We start from the raw sequence: 5,555 nt of genomic DNA, 5'->3' as shown, positions 1-5,555 counted from the left end.
ACAAAAGTGTGGCTGTTCTTTTTTTTTTGCCGATCCTGGGACTTGAATTCAGGGCCTGGCCACTGAACTTCTTTTGCTCAAGGCTAACACTCTACCACTTGAGCCACAGCTCCACTTGCTGCTTTTTCTGTTTATATGGTACTAAAGAATCAAACCCAGGGCTTCATGCATGCTAGGCAAGCACTCTACCACTGAGCCACCTTCCCAGCCCCTGGCTGTTCTGTTTCTAGGCAAACAAAGGCATGGATGATCAAATAATATCTGGTACATTAGCACTCACTTCATAAAGGCACCAACTTGTCATCTAAGCCGCTATATGAGGCTGACTGTGCTTCTTCTGGAAATCATGAAGGTTTGGGGTGCTGAAAGGACCCCCACAGAAAAGATCATCATATCTATAGGGCTGGAATGCATGAAGAAGTAAGGTCCAATGAAGGCTCCAGACCTGCAGCAGTACACGGAGAGGTTAAGGTTAACACAGTTGTGGTCAGGCAGCTCCCTCAGGTTTTCTCAACCAACAAGCTGTCCAGGAACATCCCAGCACTAACATGGGGCTGTCCAAACAGTTCAGCTACTGGTCTGTGAATGCATGAGGCTGCCTTCTCTGACTGGGTAAAATTACTGAACACCATCCACTAGCCTAGATATGCTGCTCAATTGTTATTTGTGGCTCTGTAGGTTGAATTTTTGCCACATGGTTGGTGTAAGGGACCAAGCCCACACAGACATTGCATGCACTGCCAGGGAGCTCCCCAGTTCATGTAATCTTCCACTCAACAACATCGTGGGACAAAGCAGGTAAGAGTCCATGGTCCAGATTGGACATAAGGAAAGAAAGCTGATGTGCAAGTCATAGATCAGCTACTGAAGCCAAGCAACTAGTGAATGGATAGAGGTTAAAGGATATCAGGAGCTTTAGAACAAGGACCTTTCTACATGGTAATAGGGGTAAGGGCAAGGTGCACAGGATGGGCTAGAACTTTCAGGCACAGGCTTGTAAACTTCTATGGTGGTAGCCACCATACCACAGAACGGATCCACTGAAAAGTGTCACTAATGCTTTTAGTTCCCATTCCCTGAGAGATGAATTACAGAAAATCCAGAACCAGTGCCAAAAATTCATTTTTGTGGTTCTATTCATCTGCAGCACTTGTAGCCACAACCTGTGTCAATCAGACTCAAGCAAAGGCAGAACCCGTAGAATATACATTAAACTTCTTTGAAAGGAAATGAAGTCAGTGATTGTGGGGACTGGCCGGAGAGGTTCAATGGCTCCAGCAGGGCAGGCTGTCAGCTAGGCAGCTTAGAATGCTTGCCAATGACCTGAACTGCTCTCTGCACACAGAATTCCTCCTTCTTCGGGGAAGCCTGAGGTCTGCTCTTTAGGCATTTCAGATTGAGTGAGGCTCACTCGGGCATTATGGGACATTCTCATTTGCTTAGTCAGCTGGTGGTAGACCTTAATTACATTGAGGAAAGATGTCTTCTTCATACAGGGATGGGCATGGTGATTCATGCTTATGGTCTCAGCTACTTGGGAAGCTGAGTCATGAATCTTACTACTTGAGTTTCAGAGTACAAGGCCAGCCTAAGAATGTATTGAGACTATTTCAAGAAGCCCAAAAGCTTTTACATATTGAGATGTATGTCTTGGTTAATAGCTAGGGGATGTAGTCAAGCCAGGCCAACATATGCAAAGACTGTTTCCCTGCCCACACCATTTGTGACTTGGCACCTGCCCTTACCCTCTCTCCACAAGGACATAGACTCCCACAATTACCCTCAAGTTAATGTGTCTTGGAATTCTATGTATCTGATTCCAAATCTACCACATAAGCAATACCTGGTCCATTTTAAATTAAGGAGTAATTCTTATAACTTCAAAGGAAACAGTAGTTATTCAAAGGAAAGTAGTTATTCAAAGGGGTTTCAATTCAGCAGGTTAGTTTATGAACACAATATATTTTTTTTAATTTAATTTTATTTTATTTGAGAACATACTGTACAGAGGGGCAGGATAATGCATACATTTCTTGCCAAGCATTGCAGCCTCCTCCTTTGTTTACCCTTCACTTCCCTTCCCAGCCTCCCCCCTCCCCCCCACCCAATCCTTCCCCCCCCCCCCCCCCACACACACACCGACATTGTAAAGCTCGTTTTTGACATGACATTTTGTACTTCTCATTGTTGCAACAGGTCCACCTGAATCCTTAAACGACTTGTTTGTCCCCATCTCCTCCACAAGTTATACTGACATCAAATATAGTGAAAGCGGGGGTTACACTGTGGGGGAGGGACATACAAAGCAACAAAGAAATAATCTTATAAATGCGTTAGAAACACATGCATGAAAGAAAAAAAACATTAAAATACATATTTAAGGGTTCATTTTCCTGACATCACATTATCTGACCTTTTCCGCTTGACTCATACATATACTAGATATTGCAAATAAGGGAAACCATGGGACCTATGTTTCTTTGGGCCTGGCTTACTTCACTTAATATAATTTTTTCCAAGTCTTTCCATTTCCTAACAAATGGGGAAATGTCATTCTTTCTGATGGAGGCATAGAATTCCACTGTGTATATATACCACATTTTCTTGATCCATTCATCTACTGAGGGGCATCTGGGTTGGTTCCATATCTTAGCTATGGTAAATAATGCTGCAATAAACATAGTTGTGCTGGTAGCTTTAGTGTGGTCTTGTTTGTAAACATTTGGGTAAATGCCCAAAAGTGGGATTGCTGGGTCATAGGGGAGTTCTATGTGAAGTCTTTTGAGGAACCTCCATACTGCTTTCCAAAGTGGTTGAACAAGTTTACACTCCCACCAACAATGAAGTAAGTGAACACAATATTTCTTGATTAATGTCACCCCTTCTGTTTTTCTTCCCCATATTTCCCAACTTGATGCATAATAAAACAAAAAAAAAATTTTTTTTTTGTCAGTCATTGGCCTGAACTCTGTGCCTAGGCACTGTTTCTCAGCTCTTCAGCTCAAGGCTAGTGCTCTACCACTTGAGCCACAGTGCCACTTTGGGCTTTTTCTGCTTATATGGTACTGAGAAATCAAACCCAGAGCCTCATGCATGCAAGGCAAGCACTCTACCACTGAGCCACATTCCCAGTCCTGAACCAAATATTTTAAAGTATATAATCTGGAAGTACTTAAATTATGTGCAGTTTTGTGTAACCATCATCTGAATCTAGTTCAAAAACATTTCTATCATCACATTATTTTTCTTCTGTGACTCTCCATTATACCTGTCCCCTACCTGTGCATTTAAAAATCTCCTGGGGGAGGGCTGGGAAGGTGGCTCAGTGGTGGAGCACTTGCCTTGCATGCCTGAGGCCCTGGGTTCGATTCCTCAGCACCACATAATCAAAAAGAAAAAAATCCGGAAGTGGTGCTGTGGCTCAAGTGGTAGAGCGCTAGCCTTGAGCTGAAGAGCTGAGGGACAGCGCCCAGGCCCAGAGTTCAGGCCCACGACCGGACACACACACACACACACACACACACACACACACACACACAAAATCTTCTGGGGGACAAAAGGTAAACAAATGAAGCAGTAGCACTCACTGGACACTGTGTTGAAAAGGAACTATACAACTTGTGGTAGAGATAGGAGGGGAAAACTGGGAGAGAATGAGGGAAGGGATGACACTGACCAAAAAGAAATACACTCATTTTTTTTGTCTCTTGCCAGGGCTTAAACTCAGGGTATAAGTGCTGTCCTTGAGCCTCTTTGTGCTCAATGCCAGTGCTTTACACCTTGAGTCACAGCACCACTTCTGAATTTTTCTGATTAGCTTATTGAAGGTAAGAGTCTCATGGACTTTTCTGCTTGAACTGGCTTCAAACTGCAATCCTCAGATCACAGCCTCCTGAGTAGCTAGAATTACAGGTGTGAAGCCACTGGCGCCCGACTACCTAATTTATATAACTGTAATCCCTTTATACATCACCGTTATAATACACACACACACACACACACACACACACACACACACACACACACACACACACAGAGGCACTGTCCCTGAGCTGCAAACACTCTACCACTAAGCCATATTCCCAGCTCTACAATAAAATATTTAAACAAAACAAAAAACCAAAACTCAGCCAGGCGCCAGTGGCTCACGCCTGTAATCCTAGCTACTCAGGAGGCTGAGATCTGAGGATCGTGGTTCAAAGCCAGCCAGGACAGGAAGGTCCATGAGACTCTTATCTCCAATTAACCACCAGAAAACCGGAAGTGGAGCTGTGGCTCAAGCGGTAGAGCGCTGGCCTTGAGCTGAAGAGTGCAAGGACAGCACCCAAGCCCAGAGTTCAAGCCCCATGACCAATAAAAACAAAAACAAAAAACAAACAAACAAAAAAAACTCTTCTGGACATTGTAAAACTCATCATTCATTGAGGGGAGAGGAGCTCGCCCCCTCTCCCCCCATGTTGGCAGGAAGAGGCTGAAACCAAGTACTTGTTCATCATGGTGGGGCTGTAAGTATGGTTTGACATCTTCAGCAAACTCACATCTGAAAACAAAACATTTGGACTTTTCTGTTTACAAATGTCTGTCACTTACTTGCCACCACCTCTTGCCACTAGGGGGCAGCCATGGGACAGGAATTCATCTGGCTGGCTGACAGAACAGTTCCAGATTGGAATAGAAAAGCACCTCCAGTGTGACCTCTCTGCACTGATTCAGGTGGAGTTTATGAGTGCCAGGCTCACTCTCACAGTCCAGGACAGCCTGCTGAGACCTGCAATCAGTACCTTCCAGGAGATGATATGGAATCCTTTGATGCAGGCACAAGGCAAACAGGGTATCCTATAGTCTGAAAAATCTCAGAAGAGGGCTGGGAAGGTGGCTCAGTGGTAGAGTGCTTGCCTTGCATGCCTGAGGCCCTGGGTTCGATTCCTCAGCACCACATAAGCAAAAAGAAAAAAGCCGGAAGTGGCGCTGTGGCTCAAGTGGTAGAGCGCTAGCCTTGAGCTGAAGAGCTGAGGGACAGCGCTCAGGCCCAGAGTTCAGACCCCACTACCGGACACCCCCCTCCCCCCCCCCGCAAAAAAAAAAAAAAAAGAAAAATCTCAGAAGACAGCCTAAGGCTAGAAAAGGGACCAGCCTACTCCAGATCACCAACAAGAAGCAAAGAGGGCTAGGATTGTGAACTCAGGTTTTTTGGCTGAGTTGATGTATATAGCAATTTCGCTACATACTTGTTAATAAGAAGTGGTTGTCAGTCATGGCTATGACTTTTGAGTTAGGTAGAATCCTGTGTTAATCTTAGCTACCCCTAGAAGAAATACAAACGGCTAATAAATACATTAAAAATGTTCAACCTCCTTAGTCATATAAAAAAAATGAAAATCAAAACTATATAGCAGGTGGGAAGGTGGCTCAGTAGTAGAGTGCTTACCTTGCATGCATGAGGCCTTGGGTTCAATTCCTGAGCACCACATAAACAGAAAAAGCCAGAAGTGGCACTGTGGCTCAAGTGGTAGAGCGCTAACCTTGAGCTGAAGAGCTGAGAGACAGTGCCCAGG

The sequence above is a fragment of the Dipodomys spectabilis genome, unplaced genomic scaffold, assembly GCF_019054845.1.
Source record: "Dipodomys spectabilis isolate Male_0828 unplaced genomic scaffold, ASM1905484v1 ptg000363l, whole genome shotgun sequence".
Taxonomy (NCBI): Eukaryota; Metazoa; Chordata; class Mammalia; order Rodentia; family Heteromyidae; genus Dipodomys; species Dipodomys spectabilis.
The sequence above is the reverse complement of the archived record's forward strand: the minus strand, read 5'-3'. Positions refer to the sequence as shown.